Here is a 26736-nt window from a genome sequence, read left to right as displayed (position 1 = left end):
AGACTTTTGTTTGTTAAAGTTATCCTTGTGATATATCTCACTGTTAAAGCTTCACTAGATAACTATGACAACATCCAAGATTGCCCTAGCCTTCTGAGCAGAGTTTATTTTCCTGGTTTATGGTCAGGACAGCAACCTCTATTATCTGTTTCACCGGCATTTCACATAACCAAGTGTTTATCTTTGACTATATTTTCTCCCACCCATTCTGACAACACCAGCAATTCCTTGAATCAACTTAGTTTTGAGAGTCAGAGTGATGAGTTGAGAGATACTTTTGTATATCACAATGGGATAATTAGGGAGCTCTGTTGGTTCAATGGTAAGGAGTTATGCTGTCATCAATCACAAAACAGGTGGTTCAGATCCAATAGCTGCTCTGTAAAAGAAAGATCAGTGATCTCTTTTTGTGCTAGTTACAGCTTCAGAAAACCCACCAGAGGAGGGTCAGCTATGAATTGGTTCCCACTTGACAGCATATAACAATCACAACAATAGTTCACAAAGAACAAGATATTACTTGATTACAAATATTAAAAATAATCATCTTTTGCTTAATATCAAGCAAGATTCAGAGCTACTGTGCATAGGATAGCTATGAGTCATAGTCATTCAATGGCACAAAACCACAACAACATGATGTAGCAATGAGCACTGAAAGTCCAATAGGGTAAACACTTGACTGCTAACTCAGTGGTCAGGGGTTCAAACACATCAGTTGTTCTGTAGGAGAAAGATGTGACAGTCTTCTCCCATAAAGATTATAGTCTTGAAAAATGTATGGGATAATTCTACTCTGCCCTGTAGGGTCACAATGAATTGGAGCTGATTCAAGGATAAAAGGTTCATAAAGAAATAGCTGATCTCCCTAGGATAAACTGTGTGCTAAACCAGAGTTTGTGGTGAGTTTAAAAAAATCATTGAGATGTTACAAGGCAAAGAAAAAAATTGAAGGCATAGAATTTGTAGAAAATATTTCAGTACTGTGGGCCTTCTATCTAGTAGGTGAAAAATGCTTACATTTCTCTTACAGATAAATGTGAAAATGTTGGTTTCTTGTTTAAGAAGCTTAAACTCTCTCTATTATCATATTAACTGTATTAGAGATGAATTTTGGGTTCTTACACCCATATTGACTGAAAAGTCCCCCCTGTCTTAAAACTTAACATTCTCAATTCAGAGAATTAATTTTAAATCTCATCACTTGGTATTGTCCTTTACATGTTTAGAGTCATTCTTGATTTAAGTTTCCTAGACCTAATCTCTAGATCATTTCTCCTAAAATTCTGTCTTTTTGTCTTCCTCTATTAAGCAAATGGTATCACTGTCAAATCAGTAAGAATGCCAGAAAAATATGTTTTCTCTATATCATCCCCATTGTTCAAGTATCAACTTTATTTCCAAAATATATCTCAAAAGTATCCACTTTTATCAATCTCCATCCTAATTAAAATTATTCTTACCCAAAGCCTAGATTGTGTATTAATTAGCCTCTCTGGCATATTTTCTTTTCTGTATATTTCTGCCTCCTTTCAACCCATTATTCACGCAACAGCAAGTGTGATCTCTTTAATATCCTTCACTGCCAGAAACTCTTTTAACAGCTTCCTATTGTATCCAGGATTTTCTGCAAATTTTAAACACTGTCAGGAAAATCTTACATAATCCATCCCTGAAGGATGTTTCTATCTTCACTTTATGAAATGTTCCCGGTAGCCCATGACAATCTACCACCCTGATTTTGTTCTTTTATAGCACCTATCACGTTTTCTACACACCTTAGTTCATTCTTTTTCTTCTGTCTGGCTCTCTCTTCTCCTAAATCTTCACCAGAATAGTTTAAAAGGTTACTTCCTGCCATGTTGTTGTTATTAAGTGCCATTGAGTCGCAGACGACTGACTCATTGCGACCCTATGAACGAAAGTCCTGGACACTTTCTGTAGAACTTTCATTCTTTCTCCATGTTCATAGGGTTTCCAGAGGCAAGCTATTGTGGAAGTCGATGCCACTCCTGCTTCCAAACTTCCTGCCATATGTAATTTTTAAATAATATTTTTGTTTGTTTAATTTACTTTCTGTTTGTTTAATTCTTGCCTGAATATAGTCTCTGGTAATCAAAGGCCACTTGCTTAGCCTATGCAAGGAGCAGATCATGAGTTTTGGTGAACTAGTACTTGCTTCTCCCCATCCCAGGAGCAGCCTTCAAGTGACAACTGGTGAGAGTTGATGGACAACTAAGCTAACTGCCTCATTTCTCAGTTGGGATGGGGAGAGATGCATAAAACCTTTTAGAGGTTACAGAAAATTTAAACTTCAGTTCCCCAAATAATAACCTGTTAAACAATGCATTTAAAAAAATATTGGTTTGCATACCAAATTTGCATATATCGAGTTTTTCACTATCCTTCACATTGTATTTAATACAATCATTCCTATTCAATATATTTTATAAAATTAATCACCACTGAATTATGCCCATTATGACCCTATCTTTCAAGATCCCTGCCAGATTTTTCCCATTTCCTTTAACAATGCACTTTTAAAGGGTTCCTTCTCTATCTTGCCTTATTTACTTTCCCAATCTCTTAACTTTGTAACTCAAATAAATTCAACACATCTTTATCTGAAGATGAAACTCTATTTTACTTATACTGAACTGAAACTATATTTTACTCATACCTTTTAAAAAAAAGTAACTTGAATGCAAATAGAGAATGTTTTAGAATAAAAAAAATAGACTTCACAATTTATTTGAGATTTATTCAGTAGTCAATATTCCCATTTCAACTGTGCAAATATGCATGTGAAGTTTTAAAAGGGATATTACTATATTATTCCATGTTGGAAAAGTAGTTTGAGTTCCCTGTTAAACCCAATTCATTGCTGTCAATTCAAACTGACTCATTAAAATTGCATTTGACTCATATAAATTGTATGTGAACAGATCATTCATCTTTCTACTATAAAGCAACTGGTGAATTTGAGCCATTTGCCTTTGAGCTGGCACTGCACTCCTTACCTACCAGGTCACCAGAGCTCACTTGTACTGTGTATAAAAAAATCAAATTAGATCTTATATTGATCAAGGAGGGAGCTCTGGTAACCTAGTGGCAAGAATCTGTGCTGCAATCTTTAAGGCACATGGTTGGAGGCCACCAGCTGCTTCGCAGGAGAAAGATGGGCAATCCCCTCCCTTGTGATTAACTGACTCTGAAAACCTGCCAGAGGGTCGACTATGAGTTCTGACTCTGTGGTACACAACAACAACAAACAACAACATTGGTCCAATAAGAACCATGTTAAGAAGCACTAGTTGTCTAGTGGTAGGAACTGTACTACCAAAGTCACTCAGTCCGAATCCACCAGTTGCTTTGTGAGAGTAAGATGGACAATTTCCTCCCATATGGTTTACTGCCTCTGAAAACCCACTAGAGGGCCAATTATGAGTCAGTTCCAACTTGAGGGCACATTATAACAAAAACAAAAGTACTACCATACTGCGAAAAATGTAAGATCACAGAAAGAGAGAAAGACCCGCAACAAGACAGATTGGCACAGTGACTGTAACAATGAGATGAAGTATAGTGGAGATGATGAGGATGGTACAGGGCTTGGTAAGGTTCATATCTGTTGTTCATTGGGTTGCTATGAGTTGTAGTTGACTTGATGGCTCTTAACAATAATAAAAAGAAGTAAATACCAAGTGGCTATGCAAATATTCTTCTAATTAGGTATAGTCTTACTTTTTGTTTCGTTAAGTAAGAAAGAGCAGTTTAGTTTGAGAGAAAGAAGCTACAGAGGAACTTTTTGGGTAGATAGAAATAGCCAAAATGCTGTCCATATGAGTAACTGTGGTTTGTGCTTAAACTCTCCCTCCACAGGCCAGGATACTCTCCAAAAAGTCTTCTAAAGAAACTCCATCTCTCTCACGCTCATCTTCATGTCTGTGGGCCCTGAAGAACTCGAGGATAGCCATCACAGGTGAGTAAGGCTTCCTATAGGTCATCCTTTAATATAGAGTGAAAAGGCAGCAAACTCTGACACTGTTAAGGACCTTGCCACCCTATAAAAGAGAAAAGACAGGGTAAAGGTGGGCATAGTCTAATGATGATTAATTTTATAAAACATAATTTATGGAAATGACTTTATGGAACACAATGTGAATGGAGACTTGTGTGAAACACAATCTATATGAACTTTATAAGTAAACCAATATAAAATAAAATTTTTTTAAAAATCAACAAAAAGAAAAACAAAACAAAATTCATCAGAAGATGTGTTTTCCCCCCTTTGTACACTGTGATGACATCTTCTCAGAGAAATTATATTAGTTATGATAATAATATCTAATATTTTCATTATATTTTATAATTATATAGTTATTGTTGTTGATTGCCTTCAAGTCAAGCACAACTCATAGTGGCCCTATGAACAAAAGGCCTGAAGCCCCTCTACAACTATAGTCATTTATCAAAGTTTATAGGGTTTCTGGAGACATGTTGTTTAGGAAGTGGATGCTACTCCTGTTTCCAAACCCGTCATAGTATTTATATTCCATTGAGTCACCTACAGTACATAGTGACCCTAGTACAGCAGCTCTGAACCCTTCCCTGTCCTGAGATGGTCTCACTAATTCTGACACACCAACCCCCATTGCCCCAGTCACTATATCAATCCATCTCATCTGGGGTCTCCCTCTCCTGCGCTGTCCGTTCATCCAAGCATGATGTCCTTTTCCAACAACCAGCCCAAAATAAGTGAGGCAGAGCTTCAAAATCATAGCCTCCAAGGAGAGACTTATTCAGTATTTAATACAAATAAAATCAGTTATAATCTTTCCTGAAACATAATTGAATAATTTTAAATTGCTTGATTTGTTCTGAGAATAAAACTTTCATTGAAAATTAAAAAAATGTGGTATTTTCATGTGTCTTGCACAAAACTAAATGTTTATCAGCAGAGGCACAGCTTTGCCTTTTGACTGTAACTAGATAGATTTCAGTTTATATATTTTCTAAGTCAAACAAAAGTGTGTTTTTGACTGAGATCCCAACACTCAATGATGAAGTTTATAGAATTTTAAATTTTTATCCATTGATCTCTTCAATCTGGATCTAAACATGAATTGTTCCCCTTATTGTTTGTGTTTTGGGTTGGTTTTTTTTTTAGCATCACTGTGTCCCCACATGGGACACATGGAAATTCTTGGGCCTAGAACACTGTGGATGTCAGACCATGAAGTTAAATCCATGTATCTCTACATGGCCATCCATCCTTGCTTGCTACTCTTATGCCATGCTGGCCATGGTAGTGATGTACAGCATTCACTGGATAGTCTCCATGAATTTTTCAATATTCCCCTCATCTTATTTATTTTCTACCATCCTAATTATTCCTAGCACTTCTCCTTCACTTTTCCCCCCTCTATAAGGTCAAATTCTCACATAAAGTATACTCTGTTTATGCTACAACTTGATTTATTGTTAAGTCCTTTATCTATAATCCTCAAGAGGTCTTTTAAAAGAAATATATAAATAGAAAATATTTGGACTTAGGAAACCCGTTTTCTCTTAAAAATATTGGTTTTCAAGATTATTTTCTTGCTGTAATTCAAAGATCATTTGGGAAATAAAAACTTGAACATGAGCTGCATATGTTTATTTTCCTTCATGGGGATAACGTGCTTGTAAAGCTATGACCGCCTCTGATTGAATGATAAAAATATCAAGAAAGAACAAAATATAAAAGCATATTTTTATACGTCAAAATCATTATCTATATTATTTCAACAACAAATAGCTCAGAGTCTCAACAATTCCATAGCAGTACACAAAATTTGAGTGTTTCTCATTTTGAAATGAAGTCATATTTTTAAAAGTTTCTTTGTTGTTCCAATCTTCTTTTCCAATGTTGGCAATAACTGATCACATTCTACTCTCATAAATTACAAATGAGATGATAAGCCCTTCCTTAGGTCACAACACACTTCAGTACAAGAGCCAGAATTCTCATTCCCATTACTTAATCTAGAAGCAAATCTCCAAACAAATAATCTACTAAAGATATTTTATTAGAAAAAAATAGCAACAATAATTGTGTCTTATGATTTAGAAATCATGGGCCATTACAAAATTGATTGTTAGTTTTATTGGATGATGTGATTTGGAAAGGTGAAGCAATTATTACAAAATTGAGTGTCTTATCATTAATACCACATTCCACTGCTAAGAAAATGTAGAATAAATCATGCCTAGCTGCTAGGAAACAAAGGGCAAGCTATTGGAAATTTGGGAGACTAAAATGAAAGCTTAAAATAATTTAAATTGTTCTTCAATAAAAGCTTTTTATTAGTCTGTGGAGCATGAGGAGTTTCTTTTTTTTTTATTACTATTATCTGGTTTCTCAAATAGACAAGAAATTTGGAAATAAAACAAAGATGATAAAGGCTCTTTGTAACTGTGAAAATTTACTTTTTTATGTGGATTTCCATTTCATACCCCATTTAAGGTCTCAGAAATTTTCAATTTCTTCTCAAAGCAAAGTAACAAAAAATGGCCTTTTTCATTAAATAATAAAAGCATATCATGTTTCTCATAAAGTAAAAACAAATAAAAAGCGAGTATTTGTCCACTGATGAACAGCAGATCACAGAGTTCTTTTAATCATGTCATTTAGAGAAAAATCTTTACTTTCTTGTTACATCAAAACTATAAAATTACTTCATAAAGTCCAAGTGCATATACTCCAGAATTAAACCTACCACATTATGTTGCATCTGTAATTTAAGCCAAATGCTCCTCATATTATATTAATAGAATCTCATTTACCTTTCTAAAGTAAATATTACATCAAGTATGTGTCCCAAACATAAAATATTTGTTTCACTACTGCTTGGAATTTGAAGAAATTCAATTAAATTTCACTTATACAAATGAGCACTAATATTCTATTTGAAAAAAATATTTCATTAAAATTTTCCTCTTCATAATTATCTGAAGGTATGTGTACAAACCAGACATTGATATTATCTTAGGTAGAAATAAGATAAGGAATTTGATAGTTTAGAAATACTGAAAACCTCACTATTATTATTGGACAGTTGAATAGAATCTTTTCTACACTTTGATCTTTAAGACAATTTATATTTAGATTTTCATGTAAGTGAAATTATTTCCTTGAGCTAGAGTAGACCTTTTAAGGGGGCAAAAATTGAACTTAGCATTAATTATCTCTCTTTTGCCTTTTAAAATCATAAGGAGATAAAAATATAACTCCAAAATAGCCTTATTTAAACTCTCTAAGATGATTCATTCCATTATATTCTCTCCTTTTCTTCCTACCCCAAACTGAGACATACTGGGGGTCCTAACTAGGCAGACTAACAGCAGAAGTACATAAACGCCTCAATGCTTTGGAGCCTGTCTTCTTAAGTAGTCTCTACTTGCCTATTGAAGTGTCTAAGTAATAAATGCATAAAACTGATGACACTGTAGTGGCCATGGCATGAAAACAAAAAGATCTGGGTGGTCCTAGAGAGAAAGACATTATGACAAGTTATGCAAGAAAACCTTAGATCAAACTGCCTCAGGGAGCTGAAGAGCCACATCATAAAACCAAGCTGAGCCCGTAATAAAACTGAAAGGAAAATCTATCCTAAAACATCTTTGAAAATACTGTTATTGAACTGAAACTTTGCAAACTGGAAGTATAGTTAAAGCAACAAAATACAAATCCTCTACAGCTAGAGAGAAGAGTAGATGAGGCAAACATCCACCAACAAATGCTACTCGGTTTAATGTATAATGGCAAGAGCAAGGATGTTGTGTTGTTGTTATGTGTCGTCAAGTCGAGTTGACTCATAGCGACCCTATGTACAACGGCTCTGAACTCTGCTCTATCCTGAGGCAATTTCATTGCCTCTGACACACCTACGCCCATTAGCAGAGACACTGAGTCAATCCATCTCATACAGGATCTTTCTCTCTTGTGCTGTCCTTCCACACTTCCAAAACATATCTCTATCCAAGGACTGGTCCCTTCTGGCAACATGACAAAAGTATGTCAGATGGAGCACCAGAATCCTTGCCTCTAAGAAGCAGTCACCCTCTCCAGAATGACCAGTTTGTTTCCTTAGCAGTCCATGATATATTCCATACTCTTCTCTAGCACCACAGCTCAAAAGCAGTAGTTCTTCTATCATCCTTAGTCAGCTATCTGATTCATAGTAAGTAATTGTGAAGGCCATGGTCCACATCAGGTACTGACATCATTGCTCTTTGGTCCTCTAGAGAAGTCCCTGGCAACAGATTTTCTCAATGTAAGTTGTCTTTTGATTTTTCTGGAAGTTGGTACTAAGAGTGTTGATTGTGGAGCCAAGCAAGCTGAAGCTGTTAACAATCTCAATCTCTTCACCATCCATCATGATGTTGCCAATTGACCCAGTGGTGAGAATATTTGTTTTCTTGGTATTTAGTTTCAAATAATATTGAAGGCTGTAATCCTTGACCTTCTCAAGCAAACATTTCATTTTCTCTTCAATTCAGCAAGCAAGGTTGTGCCATCTGCGTAACGCAGACTATTGTTGAGGTTTTCTCCAATCCAGATGCCACATTACTGATCATAGAACCTAGTCTCCCAGATGATCTGTTCAGCATATAGATCGAAAAGGTATGGAGATAACATGCATCCATGATTTACACCTTTCTTATTTTGAAATGCAGTGTTTCCTTGCTCTTTCCCAATGACTGCCTCCTGGTCCAAGCATAAGTTTTGCATAAGCACAATCAAGTGTTCTGGGATTCTCATTCTTCTCAGAGTCAGCCACAGTTTTTTGTGATCCACACAGTCAAATGTCTTTGTATAGTCAATAAAACACAGATAGATATTTCTCTGGTACTTTCTGCTTTCATCTAAGATCTATCTAACATTAGCTACAATATCCTTAGTACCATGCCTTCTTCTAAACCCAGCCTGCACATCTGGAAGTTCTCAGCTGATGTGCTATTCCATCCAGTCTTTTTTGGATAATTTTCAGCAGGATCTTGCTTGTATGTGATAGTAATGATAGTGTTCAATAATTTCCATACTCTTTTGGGTCACTTTTTTTGGAATGGGAATGAATATATGTATCTCTTCAAGTCAGTTAGCCAGGTAGTTGCCCTCCAGATTTCTTGGAACAATCTGGCAAGTGTGTCCAGTGGAGCATCTGGATTTTTTTTTTAATTTGTCTATTGGTATACCATCAAATCCTTGGGCCTTATTTTTTTGTGTGTCAGTTCCTTCAGAGCACCTTGAACTTCCTCCTTCATCACCACAGGCTCTTAATCATATGTTGTTTCACAAAATTCTTCTGTCAGCCAATTCTTTCTTGTATAGTGACTCTGTGGCTCTATTTTCCTTTTTATTTTCCTGGCTTACAAAGTTCATATGCATTGTTTTTCCCATTTTCTTAACCTACCTCTCCCTCCACTTACACAATGTGTGGCCCTATGATCCCCACCTTTCCATCTATCTTTACCCCTCTGTTCTCCCCCTTAGATATTCATACACTTTTTTAAAAAAATAAAGTTTTATATTGATTTGCTTAGAAAATTCATATACATTGTGTTTCACAGCATCCTTCATTCATATTGTGTTTCATACAATCACTCCCATTCATTGTTGGGTTTTTCTTTTGTTTTTTGAAAGTTCTTATGCATTTTTTTTACTTGTTATCTAGTTATCTCTCTCAACATCTTTTGAGCCTTCCTGAGTCATTCAGTACTTTGCCCACAGATCCTTAAGTATTGCAACTTGAGACTTGAATTTGTTCTCCAGTTCCTTCAGCTTAAGAAATGACAAGTGTATCACAGCAATGTGTAGGCAACTATAGTATGGTAAAATGGCCAATGAGTGATGAATCATATTATCAGAACATTGGGAACAGGAAATCATGGCTTGGTCTTTTTATCTCTAAGACCAAGAAGGTTGATTTGACCCATATTTTCTTCCAATAGAGAATTATACCATTATTTGTTGTTTGTTGTTATGTGCCCTCAAGTTGCTTGTGACTCATAGCGACCTTATGTACAAGAGCCCTAAACATCATTCTATCCTGTGCCAACCTTGCCGTCTCAAATACACTCATTTCTACCACTCCACTCACAGAATCGATCCATCTCATCGAAGGTCTTCCTCTCCTGTGCCACTCCTCCACTATGTCAAACATGATGTCCCTCTCCAAGGATCAGTCCCTTCTTGCAACATGCCCAAAGTATGTCAGACGAAGCCTCAGAAATCCTTGACTCCAAGGAGCATTCTGGCTTCACCCTCTCCAGGCCAAACCTGTTTGTTCTCCCAGCAGTCCATGGTATATTCAACGCTCTTCTCTAGCACCACAACTCAAAGGCATCAATTCTCTTTCTATCATCCCTATTCACTGTCCAACTCTCTGGTGCATAGCACGTAATTGCAAAGACGACAGCCTGGATCAGGTGCACCCTAGTCTCCAGCCTGACGTTGTTGCACTTCAGTACTTTTGAGAGGTCCCTCACAGCTGACATTCCCAATGCAATTAATTAATTTCCTAATTTCCGGGCTGCTGTTACTGAGAGTGTTGGCTGTGGAACCAAGTAAACTAAAACTGTTAACCATCTCAATCTCTTCGCCATCCATACTGATGCTGCCAACTGGCCCAGTGGTGAGAATCTTTGTTTTTTTGATGTTGAGCTTCAGTCCACATTGAAGACTACAGTCCTTGACCTTCTGCAGCAAGCACTTCAGGTCCTACTCAGTTTCAGCAAGCAGGGTTATGTCATCCGCATAATGCATGTTGTTGATGATTCTTCCACCAATCCCGATGCCACATTCCTCCTTGTACAGGCCAGTGTCTCGGATGATCTGTTCTGCATACAGATTTAAAAGGTATGGAGACAAAATACATCCCTGACAGATCCCCTTCTTGATTTTGAACCATCCAGTGTCTCCCTGCTCTGTTCTGATGACTGCCTCTTGGTCCAAGGATAGGTTTCGCATTAGTACAATCAAATGTTTTGGGATTCCCATTCTTCTCAAAGTCAGCCATATCTTGTGATCCATACAATCAAAAAGCCTTTGCATAGTCAATGAAGCACAGATCGACATTCTTCTGATATTCTTTGCTTTCTGCCAAGATACACTTAACATTAGCTATAATATCCGTAGTACTATGACCTCTTCTAAATTCAGCCTGCACATCTGACAGTTCTCTGTTGACATATTGTTCCAAATGTTTTTTGGATAATTTTCAGCAGAATCTTGCTTGCATGTGATACTAATGTTATTGTTCGATAATTTCCACACTCTGTTTGGTCACCTTTCTTTGGAATGGGAACAAATATAGATCTCTTCCAGTCAGTTGGCCAGCTGGCTCTCCTCTAGATTTTCTGGCACAACTTGGTGAGCACATCCAGGGCAGTGTCTATATGTTGAAATAAGTCAATTGGTATGCTGTCAACTCGTGAAGCCTTGTTTTTTGCCTATCCCTTCAGAGCAATTTGAGATTCCTCCTTCATCACCATAGGCTCTTGCTTATATGTTATTTCATGAATTTCCTCAGTGTCAGCCAATTCCTTCTGATACAGTGACTCTGTGTACTCCTTCCATCTTCTTTTGATACTTCCTGGATCACTTAACATTCTACCCAAAGTATCCTTAAGTATTGCCACCCATGGCTTGAATTTGTTTTTCAACTCCTTCAGCTTAAGAAACGCTAAGCGAATCTGGCCCTTTTGATTTTCTGACTCTAGCTCTCTGCACATTTCATTATAGTATCTTGCTTTGTTGTCCTGAGCTGCCTTTTGAAATTATCTGTTCAGTTCTTTGATTTCTTGATTTCTTCCTTTAGCTTTGGCTTCTCGGCACGCTAATGCAACACTCAGAGTCTCATCTGACATCCATCTTGGTCTTTTCTTCTTCTTCACCCTTTGTAATGATCTTTTGCGTTCTTCATGGACGATTTTCCTGACAGCCTCCCAGAACTCATTTGATCTACGCTTATTGGTGCTCAAGGCCTCAAACCTATTCCTGAGATGGTTTTGAAATTTGAGTGGGACAGTCTTAAGGTCAAATCTTGGTTCTCGGGGACTTGGTTTAATTTTTCTCAACTTCAGCTTGAACCTGCATATGAGTGAGTAGCACCTGACCTGGTTTTCACTGCTGATACTGAGCTTCTCCAGTAAGGCTTTCCACAGATGTAATCGATTTGATTCCTATGCATGCCATCAGGTGAAATCCATGTGTATAGCCTGCGTTTATGTTTCTTACAAAAGGTATTTGCAATGAATAAATCATTGAATGTGCAGAACTCTATCATTCTATCTCCAGCCTCATTTCTCTCACTGAGCTCATGGTTTCCAGCTACCGATCCCTCTTCCCTGTTCCCAACTTTTGTGTTCCAGTCGTCCATTATTATCAATGCATCTTGAATGCATGTTTGATCAATTTCTGACTGAAAAAAATTGGTAGAAATCTTCTGTTTCCCCCTCTTTGCCTCTAGTTGCTGGTACATATATTTGAATGATAGTTGTAGTCACTGGCTTCCTTGTATGCATATGGGTATTATCCAGTTGCTCACCACACTGTATTTCAGGATAGATCTAGAAATGACTTTTTTAATTATGAAACCAACCCCATTTTTTCCTCACCTTTTCATCCCCGGCATAATAAACCATATGATCATCTGATTCAAAATGTCCCATGCCAAGCCATCTCATTTTGCCAATACCTAGTTTGTCAATATTTGTGCATTCCATTTCTTTCTTAGCAATGTCCAATTTTCCTACATTCATGCCTCTCACATTCCACGTTCCAATCACTAGTGTCTGCTTACAGCTCTTCCTCTTTCTCTCAGGTACCCTGGGAAGACTGGAAAGGGACCCCTGAGGACGACATTGCCAGAGAAATAGTTTTGGGACTCTGGGAGGGGAGAGAGGCAGAAATTTCCTCATCCCCACGCCTCACCTCAGGCAACTCGGCAAGATGGGAAAGGAACCCCCGAGGACGCCATTGCCAGAGAAATAGTTTTGGGCCCAAGGGCCGAGAAACAAAAATTGTGCACTGGTCCTGGAGGACACATCCCTCTCTCCTGGCAAGCCCCGTCTTGCATCAGCACCAGGCTGCAAATGGAAGACAATTGGTATTAACCCAGAAGAAGTCAATCCTGGAGTGGAAGTTTAAGAGCAAGGACTTTTTCTCAGGACATTCCAGGAAAAGAACCTGTACATGAGAGTTATACTTAACAACTTTAAATTGAAGTCATACTGAGTACATCATAAGAGACTGACAGCAGCATAATATGGTCAGAATCACAGAAATCCTGATGGCTTGAGACTTAGGCCATCACATCAGGGGCTGGTCAATGGGAGATGATGTTGAATGTTGTAGGCCAAAGTAGGAAGGATTGGTGGTGGAGTAGGGAGCAGGTGAATTAAAAAAAAAAAAAAACCCAACACCAAAAAACAAAACAAAACAAAGAACAAAAAACCAACCAAACATGTAGAGGGGTGGGCAACAGCATTGAATATTGGTCTTTTTCTAACTGATAAATGTCTTTCATCTGCTCTTTTCTGTAGAATGCTTGTCTGACAGACACTATTATATATATTTAAAAATTGAGACAGGTTAGGGGGAAGGATTGGCCATCCACTTCTGAAATTACAGGCCTTTGAAAACCCTATGTACAATAATACCCTTGAGAAGAATGAGAATCACAGAATCCTTCATTATTCTCATATAATACAGATACTTAGACCAAGAAGCTGTAGTTTGAAAAGAGTAAGGGAGCACTGCATGGTTTAGAATCAGGAAAGGTGTATGTCAGAATTGTGTCCTTTTCTATACTTATTTAATCTGTATGCTGAGCAAATAGATCAAGAAACTAGACTCTGTGAAGAAGAATGTGGCATCAGGATCTGAGGAAGACTCATCAGCAACCTGTGTTATGCAGATGATGACAATCTCTCTTTTCTTAATGTGAGGAGGATTTGAATGTTTGCTGCTGAAGATCAAAATCTACAATACTCAAAATGGATTATATCTCAATATCAAGAAGACAAAAATCCTCACCATAGATGGAATGAAAGATTGAGATTTTTTATAATTTCTTCTCACTTGGATCCACAATCAACACCTCAGATACCAGCACTCAGGAGGTCAAGAACATTGCATTAGGTAAGTCTGCTTCTCCAAATTACTGAGGAGGAACAATGTCAGTTTGAAGACTCTATGGGACAGAATTGAACAACCTCAGGTTTCTAAATTTGTAATGTTCTCAGGGCAGATTGCTACCACTTTCTCCCACCTAGATGAGTTTAAATTGTAAAACTTTCGGTTAGCACCTCCACACTTAATTCCTGTGTGTGAATTCCCTTAGAAAGATTGCTTAACAACTAGTAATAGGGCCTGCAAGGCTATTTGAAGTAGAAAAAAGATAAAGATTGTCTACTCTCACTATCTCCGAAGTGAATATGACACAACATAAATACAGAAGCTTATGAAGAAAATTCTTCTTTATAGATGACTCTCATGTCTTCATAAACCTGAAAAGAAAATTGAATCTAGTGTTTGTCTCACATAATAGAGAATACCATCCAGACAAATCACTGGCATACTGCTATCAATATGATTTCTGTCCTTTCTGTTCTCTTTTCCTTTTCCACTTATTTTCTTTTAAAGAGAAGTGAAAGAACTTTAAACATTCTGTGGTATTTTTGTCTTTATAAGAGGAAAAATGATTTAAACTGCTTCAGAGGATTCTGTGAAAAGTAACACTTCCCCTCTCTTTGGCATATCTAAGACTTTGTTAATAATGTTATTTTCACCTTTGGGGAGAAATTATAGCAACTGTTAGATTAACTTCTTAAAAATTTAATTAAAATCTCACAACACAAGCTTTGTACATAGCATGATGAGGATAGGATAACTACTGAATGTTAGCATAAATACTGAATGTTATCACTAAGCACTGTGAAATGACAGAGAATTTTAATAATGGGTGGTGAGTATGGTACTTTCATAAAATAATAGTTTCATTATGTTCCATGATATTGCCAACAATGTCTTCTGGGTGTTTTCCATTTATACCTGCTTCAATTCAAAAAGGATTTGAAGTCTTGAATGGTCTTGACTCATTATTTTGGAATAGTATGACTATTGTGTAACTTCTATATAGTATTAATAATAAAGAAACAAAATTGTCACTTATTCATACACTATCTTGCAATTTAATTAAAAGACTACAGAAGTAGAATGGGGCAGTAAAAAGAGAAAAGAAGAACAAAACAAAACCCAGCCAAGCAAGCAAGTTTTAATAGTAATTAAAGCAAAATTAAGACTATTTTCATTAACAGCAGTATTTCACTGATTAAGAAAAATGTGTAATTTTATGCTTCTTGAAATATCAAAATAAATAGATACTTCAGTTATACTTAATGAATGCTTTATTTTTAGAGAATTTTTAAACATTCTGCATAAAAGATTAATAGATAGAGCCAAATGTATCAGACAGATGTGGCCACAGCACCTACTCCACACGCCAGCTGGATTTGTAATTACATTCCTGGAGAGATTGAAAACTTGAATTACTGGACTGAATTTGATATATGTTATTTCGTGATGGCCAGTGTTATTTATTAGATACTAACCCAACCCTCATTTAATTAAAGAGAGCACAAATGCACAGGCGCGAACACACACACACAGACACACACACACACGCACACACACACACACACAGTTTATCCTAAGCATTTGATTTCTGTTATGTCTTTAATCAGATGAAGAACATTTATGACAAAAGAATCAAAACAAATAATTCATAGATTATGGCTAAGTTAATAAAATGTTTGCTCTGAAAACTCGCTATGCTTGTTATGATCATAGCTACTGAATAAATTCATTTTTATCTATCATCTATCTATCTATCATCTATCTATTATCTATCTATCTATCATCATCTCTCTATCTAATCTATCTAAATTTGTATATTGTTGTTCTTGTTGTGTGCCATTGAGTTGTCTATGACCCATAGTGACCCTATATAAAGCAGTTCTTCTTGTCTTATCCTGAGCCAGTCTCACAGATTCTGATACACCAACAGCCATTGCCCCAGTTACTGTATCAATCCATGTCATCTGGGGTCTTTCTTTTCTGTGCTGTCCCTCCACCCTTCTGAGCGTGAGGTCCTTCTTCAAGGACAAATCCCTCTTGGCTAAGTGCCCAAAGTATGTGAAAAGGAGCTTCAAAATTCTAGCCTCCAAGGAGAAACTTCTTTTCACCCTCTCTAAAACAGACCTATTTGTTTCCTTGGCAGTCCATAATATGTTCAAGACTCTTTTCCAGAACCACAGTTCAAAGGTGTCCATTATTCTTCTGTCATCTTTAGTCATTGTCCAGCTCTCTGGTACATAGCAAGTAATGGTGAAAACCGTGGCCTGGATTAGGCTCACATTAGTCTCTAGACTGATATAGTTGTTTCTCAGTACTCTGGAGAGATCCCTGAATATATTTTTCCAATGTAATTAAACTTTTGATTTCCTGACTGCTGGTTCCATAATGTTGATTGTGGAGCTGAGAAAGCGGTAATTGTTAACAACCTCAATTTACTCTCCATCTATCGTGGTGCTACCAATTGGCTCAGTGGTGAGATGTCTTCTTGATGTTGAGCTTCAATCCATATGGAAGACTACAGTCGTTGACCTTCTACAGCAAGCACTTCAGGTCATTCTCAATTTCAGTAAGCAAGGTGGTGTCATCTGCATAACGTAGGTTGTTGATGAGTCTTCCACCAATTCTGATGCCACATTCCTCCTCATAAAGCGTGAATGATCTGTTCTGCATGTAGAATGGATAGGTATAGAGACAGGATGCATTCCTGACCCACTCCTCTCCCAATTTTGAACATACAGTGTTTTCTTTCTCTGTTCTGAGGTAGGTAGGTAAGTAGATAGATAGATAAATTTGAGAGATAGAAAACATTTTATCAGGTAGATGAAAGACAACAATTTAAAATTGTATGAAGAAGAAATACCTTCAAAATCAAGATTGTTTATTTTCATGTTGTTAATTTTTAAGTTGTAGGTCATGTATCTGTAGTACATTGTGTTGTTGTTGATTGCTGTCTAGTAGAGCACAACCCTATGAACAAAAGGCCTGAAGCCTTTCTATAACTATTGTTATTTATCAAAGTTCATAGAGTTTCCAGAGGCATGTTGTTTAGGAAGTGGATACCACTCCTGCTTTAAAAAATACCAATGATTCACAGTTATCAGGGTGAGTTTAAGAAAGTTGATTTTTTTTTTTTTTAAAAAGAAGGTGGTCACTTAAAAAAAATTCTGAAGCTTCATCTGACATACTTTGGACATGTTGCAAGGAGGGACCAGTTCTTGGAGAAGGACAATATGGAGAGGGACAGCACAGGAGAGGAAGACCCTCAGTGAAATGGATTGATTCAGTGACTGTAGCAATGAGGCAATAAGATTGGCACAGGATAGAGCAGGGTTTAGGTCTGTTGTACATAGGGTCACTTTGAGTTGCAGGCAACTCGACGGCACATAACAACAACAACAACAACAACAACAACAACAACAACAAACATGTATGGGGACCCAAGGGGATAAGGAGTGGGAGCAGAAAGGTGAGGATGGGTAGGGATGAAATGGCAGGGTGGCCACATTTAGTGTGTAGAGGCGTAAAGAAAATTAGAAAGTTCTGGTGGGGACTGGAAAAGATGGAAATGGTGTGCATAGTCCAATGGTGATTATTATTTTTGGTTTTTACAAAGAAATTGTCTTTGTCATTTGTGGGTTCTCCATTTGTCTGCTTCATGTTAAATAGGGACGTTAAGATTAAGAGGAAGGGAAGCCCACTTTAAAACTTTAGTGGTGGTCTTGAGTTCAAGCTACATGCCTTTTTGTTCAGTTAGAAGATATTTTCATGATGTTTTCTACCTTCTGGACTGAAAGGTGTTTGCGGAAATGAGTCCAGTGGGAATGGCTGACTGAATTTTGGGGCTCTATCCACCTTTGCTTCTGTAGCTGTCAGTAATAGTTCCCTTTCATCTCTGAAACTGGGCTCAGGGTTCATTTTGGAACAAGACTCAGTGTTCAGGTTACCTATCAGAAAGGGAGCAAATCTAGATAGAACAAACTTGTGAGTTACAAAGAGAAGGGCTTTGGAGGTGTTACTTACAAGTATACCAGAGGAGGCTATGGAGGAAAGTGGCTTAGATAAAGTTCCTCATATGCACCAGGCAGCTCTTTTTGGGGGTTGGATGGCACTCTCTGAGGGCTGGGTGGCACTCCCTGGGTGCTAGGCCACTCTCTCTGGAGGGCTGGACAGCTCTCCCTTGCCAGGTGTCTCTCCCCAGGGGCCCAGCAACGCTTTCCAGGGACTAGGGGGCTGTCCCCAGGGGCTGGATAGCCCTCTCTCCCCAAAACTCTTCTGAAGTCCAGACCTTGTGCCTGCCAGCAACTGTGGCCAGGGACAGCACTTCTGGTTCTAGCACCGCCATCATTTCCCCCTTCCTCTCAGCCAAGTGATCAAATTATGACTTAAAGTAGATATTCTTACTTTCCCTCTACACAAATGGAGAAGAGGCTACCAGAGTGGTGAACAGACCCACTTTAGGTTGAAAAACCAAGGTTGTCTGCAGGCAGGCTGTGAGAAGTGACACTTGGGTCAGTCATCTTTCATCTTTCTACGCAAGCAAAATCCTGTTGAAGATCATTTTCAGAATGGCCAGAAGAGTATATTCAGGCCATATGCACAGGGCACGTGCACAGGGTGCTGCTTCCAGGGCCAGCCAGGCAGTGTCAAATGTCACTTTTTAAAGACTACAACATCAAAGAAATTCAGCAGTAGATTGTTCGCCTTTGTATGAAATCTTCTGCAAAAAGGAGTGTGTTTGTTCCACTTGCACTCTTAAATTGTGAATCATTGTATGAAACCTAGACTAAGAAGCTGTTTTCCAAATGGAGCAAGCAAATACTGCCTTGCTCAAAATCAAGAAAGGAATGTGTAAGGGATGTATCTTTTCTTCATACCTTTTGAATCTATATGCTGAACAGATCATTTAGGAATTTAGAAGGCTGGATTTTATCCGGAAGAATGTGTTATCAGGATTGGAGGAAGACTCATCAACAGCTTGCATTATGCAGATGACACAACCCTGCTTGCTGAAACGGAAACATACAAGAAGCACTTGCTGCAGAAGGCCAAGGACTACAGCCTTCAATATGGATTGCATTTAACCTCAAGAAAACAAAAATCATCACCACCAGGCCAATAGACAGCATCAGGATACATAGAGAATAGATTGAAATTGTTGATGGTTTAACCTTGCTCAGATTCACAGTCACCACCTTGATACCAACGATCAGAAAATCAAATGACGAGTTGCACTGGGAAAAATCTGCTGTCAAAGATCTCTCCAAAGTGCTAAAGAGCAAAGATGTCAATTTAGAGCCTAGAGTGCACGTGATACAGACCATGGTATTTTCAGTTGCTTGCTATGCATCTGAGAGATGTACCATAACTAAGATGTAAAGAAGAATCAAGGCCTTTAAGTTGTGGTGCTAGAGAAGAGTATTGAACACATTATGGTCTGTTAAACAGCCAGGGAATCAAGAGACGAATTGCATTGGGAAAGTCAGCTGTGAGGGACCTCTCAAGAGTACTGAAGAGCAGCAACGTCAGGCTGGAGACTAAGGTGTGCCTGATCCAGGCTATAGTCTTTGCAATTACGTAAGTGCTATGCATCAGAGAATTGGACAGTGAATAGGGATGATAGAAAGAGAATTGATGCCTTTGAGTTATGGTGCTGGAGAAGAGTGTTGAATATACCATGGGCTGCTGGGAGAAAAAACAGGTTTGGCCTGGAGAGGGTGAAGCCAGAATGCTCCTTGGAGTCAAGGATTTCTGAGGCTTCATCTGGCATACTTTGGGCATGTTGCAAGGAGAGACTGATCCTTGGAGAGGGATATCATGTTTGACAGAGTGGAGGGGCGGTGCAGGAGAGGAAGACCCTCAATGAGATGGATTGATTCTGTGAGTGGAGTGGTGGGAATGAATGCGTTTGAGATGGCTAGGTTGGCACAGGATAGGACAGCGTTTAGGGCTCTTGTACACAGGGTCGCTATTAGTCCCAAGGGACTCAATGGCACATAACGACAACAACAAGAGAACAGATATCTCTGTCTTGGAAAGGGTGAAACCAGATTACTTCTTGGAGGCAAGGGTTTTGAAACTCTGACTCATATACTTTGGGCATGTTGTCAGAAGAGATCAGGGCATCATGCTTGGAAGTGTGGAAAGTCACCATGATAGAGCAAGGCACCGGATGAGATGGATTGACACAGTGGCAATGGGGTCAAGTGTGTTGGAGATGTTGAGGTTGGCTCAGGATAGAGCAAGGTATGCAGAGCAGATTATCTGAGAAGCTGGGATCTATGAGGAGAATTGTGTCATCAGGATTGGTGGAAGATCTATTAACAATCTGTGTTATGCAGATGACACAACCCTGCTTGCTGAAACTGAGGAGGACCTCATGCACTTGCTGCGAAGGGTCAAGGACTGCAGCCTTCAGTATGGACTGAGGCTCAATGTCAAGAAGACAAAGATTCTCACCACTGGACCAATTGGCGGTGTCAGGATGGATGGCAAAGAGATTGATATTGTTCACAGCTTCAGTTTGCTAGGCTCCACAGTCAACACTCTTGGCACCAGCAGTCAGGAAATAAAAAAGCGTATCGCGATGGGAAAGTCTGCTGTTAGGGACCTCTCTAAAGTACTCCGGAACAACAGTGTCTCTCTGGAGACTAAGGTGCGCCTGATACAGGCCATGGTATTTGCAATCACTTGTTATGCATCAGAGAGTTGGACAATGTCTAGGGAGGACAGAAGGAGAGTGGATGCTTTTGAGCTGTGGTGCTGGAGAAGAGTACTGAATGTACCCTGGACTGCCAGGAAAACAAACAGATTCATCTTGGAGAGGATTAAACCAAGCTACTCCTTGGAGGCAAGGATTCTGGGGCTTCGTCTGACATACTTTGGACACGTTGCAAGGAGGGACGGGTCCTTGGAGAGGGACATCATGCTTGGGAGGGTGGAGGGTCAGCGCAGGAGGGGAAGACCCTCTATGAGATGGATTGATTCGGTGACTGGGGTAATTGGGATGGGTGTGTCAGAGGCAGTGCGGTTGGTGCAGGATAGAGCAGGGTTTAGGGCTGTTGTACATAGGGTCGCTATGAGTCGCAAACGACTCGACAGCACCTAACAACAACAACAACAACATAAAATAAATTTGAATAATTAAAAAAACTAAAAAAGAATGAAACAGGTAATACTTAGAAAACAAAATTGACCTTCAGATTTGGACATTAACAAAAATTATAACAGATTTTAGGGAGCTCTGGTGGCCTAGTGGCAAGACGCTGCACTGCAATCTGAGAGGTACGCAGTTCAAATCCACCAGATGCTCTGCTGGAGAAGGAGGGGGCAATCTCCTCCTGTACCAGTCAGATCTGATTTGACAGTACACGTAAAAAATAATACAATAAAAAAATAAATAAAAAGTTAAAAAATTATAACAGATTTCTATTTGAAAATTTTAAGTGGAAATATTGGTTTGGAACATAGAACCTTGTTTAAGTTTGCGCTAGTTAAAAGAAATAATACAAGTTGGAAGGGGGTTTCATTTCACTTATTTGCCATATGTTCACTGACTTATTGCCGTGGAATTGACCATCAAACAAATTTCAAACGCTATAAATGACACAGAATGAAATTGCCCAAATTTCTTCTCTGGATTCTAAGTACCAGAAAAGCATGGCCTTTTGGTTCAACTACAGAACCAGAGCTCCTTGTAACACACTAAAAGAAAGTAAATATTTGAGAAATATGTTTAGCATTAATATTATTCAGGGAGATGTAAGTTATGATTACCCAATAGGTGAAAAGAAAATTCACCTTATCTGAAAAGTAATTCAGTATAAGAAAATGCAAAATGTGAATGTTCTGTGAGAAAGCAGTCAAACTTATTAAGTAAAAAAAGAATATATAGAATCACAAAAGTTGAAAATCCAGGAAATAGATCTATAATTTAAACTTTTGTGAGCCTAGAGATAAAAATGGTACCTCTGCCTCATTAGACTTTTCTGTTTTGACTCATTCTCATGATAAATTTCCCCAGGTAACAAAAAGTGCACTGATCAAAAAGCTCTTCCCCAAATGTTTCTGAAAATGTACATCCCAAGGAAGAAGACAGGACAGCCAACTCGTTAGGATTTGTCTGAAACTTCATTATAGTTCTAAAAATCCTGTATCCCAGGAATTTCTTCAGACAAAGATAGCTTAGCCTTGGCTGTATTGGTTTTACAACAGAAAGCCCTGCATCCCAGGCACCTCATAAGTGCTTAGCAATTTTGGACAGCTGATCAGCACAGGAAATGGGAATATATGACTGTAGTTCTACCTAAATGGAGGCAATACTTAATGTTAAGAGCAAAGCCTGTTAAAATATATTAAAAATATAAATTCCATATAATATCTATATGCATACAAAGAAGTCCAGTCAATACCATTATCATGCAAATACATGCACCAACAACCAGAGCCAAAGAAGAGGAAATGGAAGATTTCTACTATGTTTTGCAATCAGAAATTGATTGAACATGAAATCAAGATACATTAATACTAATGGGTGACTGGAGTATAAAATTTGGGAACAGAGAAGAAGAATAAGTAGTTAGAAAACATAGACTTGGTAACAGAAATGAAGCTGTAGATAGAATGATAGAATTTTGCACAACCAATGCTTTATTCATTGCAAATATGTTTTGAACACAAAAACGCAGGCTATAAGCATGGATCTCAACTGATGGTATGTATAGGAATCAGATTGATTACATCTGTGAAAAGAATCGCTGGAGAAGCTCATTATCAGCTGTGAAAATTAGGCCAGGTTCTGATTGTGGAACAGACCACCAACTACTCATATGCAAGTTCAAGCTGAAGGAAAATTAAATCAAATCCACAAGGGCCAAAATATGACCTTGAGTCTATCCTACCTGAATTTCAAAACCATCTTAAAAACAAGTTTGTGGCCTTGAACACTAATAAGTAAAGACCACATGAGCTGGGGGAGGATATCAAGAATATCATCCAAGAAAAATTCAGGGCATCATTATAAAGACAGAGGAGAAAGAAAAGACAAAGATGGATGTCAGAAGAGACTCTAAATATTGTACTAGAGCACTGAGAAGCCAAAGAAAAGGAAAGAAATCAAGATATCAAGGAGCTGAACAGAATATTTCAAAGGGTAGTGTGGGAAAACAAAGTATTATAATGAAATGGGCAAAGAGGGGGAATCAGAAAATTAAAGGGGCTGATCTTGCTCATCATTTCTTAAGCTGAAGGAACTGAAGAACAAATTTAAGCCTCGAGTTGAAATATTTAAGGATGCTCTGGGCAAAATATTAAATAATCCAGGAAGCATTAAAAGAAGATAGAAAGAATATATAGAGTCACTGTAGCAAAAAGGAATTGGCAGACACAGAAGAATTTCATGAAACAACATATGAGCAAGAGCCTATGGTTATGAAGGAAGAAGTTCAAGCTGCTTTGAAAGAATTGGCAAAAACACAAGGCTCCAGGAATTGACAGCATACCAATTAGCATATTTCAACAAACAGATTCTCACCACTGGGCTGATTGACAGCATCATGGTAGATGATGAAGAAATTGAGATTGTTAATTGCTACAGTTTGCTTGGCTACACAATCAACACTGTTGGTACTACCAGCTAAGACATTAATAGATTACACTGAGAAAGTCTGCTGTCAGAGACTTCTCCAAAGTAGAGAAGAGCAAAATTGTCAGTCTGGAGACTAAGTTGCATCTGCTCCAGGCCACAGTCTTTGCAATTACTTGCTACAGAACAGAAACCTGCACATTGACTAGGGATGATAGGAGAATTGGTGCCTTTGAGGTGTGGTGCTGAAGAAAAAAACCGAGTAAACCATGGATGACTATAAGAACAAACAGGTTTGTCCTAGAGAGAGTGAGACCAGGCAGATCTTTGGAGGCAAGGATTTTGAAGCTCTTTGGACATGTTGCAAGGATGGACCAGTCCTTGGAGAGGGATGTCATGCTTGGGAGGGTGGAGGAACAGCACAAGAGAGGAAGATCCTTGATGAGAAGTATTGATTCAGTGACTGGGTAATGGAGATAGGTGTGTCAGAAATGATAAGATTGGCACAGGGCAGAGCAGGGTTTAGGGCTGTTGTACATAGGGTTACTATGGGTCACAGGCTATTCAATGACACATAAAAACAACAACAATTCAACTAAAATTATATTAATAGAAGAATGTAAGTTTGTTTTGTTATTATGATTATTTTTGTTGTGTTAAGTATAGCAAGAAGAGTAGTTTTGTGAAGTGAGATAAGAATTTGGTATTATGATGCCTACCATATTGTTATAAATAGAATTAAACTTAGGTTTGAATGTTAGAAGTTAGAAAGTATGTGTGTGTGTGTCAGACACATAAAGCTACAGTGCTACCTCACGGAATGCCCTCAGGCTGTGTTAATTGTTGTTTTTAAGTGCCATCCAGTCCAGTAGGGCTGATAGCCACCCTATAAACAACAGATCTGTACCCTGTCTTATCCTATGCCAACATCACTATCTCTGACATACACGAACCCATTGCTATAGCCACTGTGTCAATCTACCCGACTGGGGATTTTTCTCTCCTTTATCGTCCCATCACCTCTCCTAGCAACATGGCCGAAGTAAGTGGGATGAAGCTTCACCACCCTTGCCTCAAGGAGCACTCTGACTGCATCTCCAAGACATAGCTGTTTGCTCTTTTGGCAGCCTGTGGAATATTCTGTACTCTTCTCCAACACTACAGATCAAAGGCATTAATTAATGCTTCTTGGATCGAGGCTTCTTCGTGGCAGCTCAGATCACAGGGAGCCAGGGCTGACCTCTTTGTAGAGGACAGCGTCTAGTGACCACAATGTGGAAATAGTAGCCTTATGTCATGAGAGGCAGTCGAGTCTTCATTTGGAGGCTAAAGGCTAAACCCTGCAGCCAGGGAGAAAGATGTGGAAAGATTCTTCAAAGGGTGTGGACAGATAAAAGACATTGATCTGAAAAGAGGCTTTGATTTTGTGGAATTTGAGGATCCAAGGAATGCAGATGACGCTGTGTATGAACTTGATGGAAAAGAACTGCCCAGTGAAAGGGTGACAATTGAAGCATACTTGGCCGATTCCCAAGGTGGAAGGGGTGGAGGACTACTCTGACCGTTTTTGTTGTGGCTGACCTCGAAATGATAGACGAAATTCTCCAGCTGTAAGACAGAAAATCGGCTTCTAGTTGAGAATTTATATTCTAGAGTCAGCTGGCAGGCTCTCAAAGATTTCATGAGCCAAGCTGGTGAAGTAACCTTTGCAGATGCGCATCAACCTAAGTTAAATGAAGCAGTGGTAGAGTTTGCCTCTTATGGTGACTTAAAGAATGCTATTGAAAAACTTTCTGGAAAAGAAATAAATAGGAGAAAAATAATATTAGTTGAAGGCAGCAAAAGGCACAGGTCAAGAAGCAGGTCCCATTCCGGGACCAGGAGTTCCTCTAAGTCTCGCAAGCGATCTCTTCTCGCAATCACAAGTCTTGCAGTAGATCAAAAAGCAGGAGCCGGAGCCGGAGCAAGCCTCGATCTGTTAGTAGGTCACCTGTGCCCGGGAAGAGCCAGAAACATGGTTCTTCGAGTAGATCGAAGTCTCCATCTGTGGATCGCCAGAGGTCTCGGTCCCAATCCAGATCCAGGTCACAGTCCAGATCAGTCTACTGTCGCAATTAAACTGTAAATAGCTTGCCCTGGGGGGCTTTGTCAAAAAACAACAACAACAAAAACCCTACAAATTCCTAAACCATATTTGCTAAAAATTCTGGTAAGTATATACGTTTCTATGGGTGTAGCGTTTAGAGGGGGTTTGGGCTGGGCTGGATATCTTTGTAGATGTGGGCCATCAAGGGATTGTTCAGAACTTAATTGTATTAAATGTCTTTTGATAAGAAAAAAAAAAGATGCTGGTTGAAAGCAATACCAGAAGAATGTCTATTTGGGCTTTATTGATTATGTAGAAGCATTTCACTTTGTGGGTGGAAACAAATTATAGATACCATTGAGAAAAAATGGAATCCCAGAACACTTAACTGTGCTTATGTGAAAACTATACCCTATACCAAGAAGTTGTCATCTGAACAGAGCAAGAGACTACTACGTGGTTTAAAATTAAGGAAGGTGTGTGTCAGGGTTGAATCCTGTCTCTCTCCTATGTGCTAATTGTTGTTATGTACTGTCAAGTTGCTTATGAATCACCGTGGTCCAATGCACAATAGCTCAGAATTCTGTCCTATCCTGAACCAACTGTCTCCAACACATCTGTTCTACTCTGTCAATCTATTTTTTTCCAGGATCTTCCTATTCTGTGTTGTCTCTCCATCCTTCCAAGCATGAGGTACTTTTTTAAGGAACTGGTCCTCCCTGGCAACTAGCCCAAAAGTGTCTGAGACAGAGATTGAGAATCTTTGCCTATAGAGAGTAACTTGGTTTCACCCTCTCCAGAACATGCTTTTTTTTTGTTCTCTTGGCAGCCCATGGTATGTTCAGTACTCTTCTCCAGTATCACTATTCAAAGCATTACTTCTTC

At 38.6% G+C, this 26736-nt stretch overlaps 1 pseudogene; it reads left to right on the top strand.

The window, feature by feature from the left end:
* The window catches only part of LOC102847972, a 73306-nt pseudogene extending 47423 nt beyond the window's left edge, over positions 1 to 25883 (top strand).
* Positions 25884 to 26736: the final 853 nt, after the last annotated feature.

This window comes from Elephantulus edwardii, unplaced genomic scaffold (genome assembly GCF_000299155.1).
Source record: "Elephantulus edwardii isolate Elephantulus edwardi_28Jun2011 unplaced genomic scaffold, EleEdw1.0 scaffold00046, whole genome shotgun sequence".
Taxonomy (NCBI): Eukaryota; Metazoa; Chordata; class Mammalia; order Macroscelidea; family Macroscelididae; genus Elephantulus; species Elephantulus edwardii.
The sequence above is the reverse complement of the archived record's forward strand: the minus strand, read 5'-3'. Positions and strand labels throughout refer to the sequence as shown.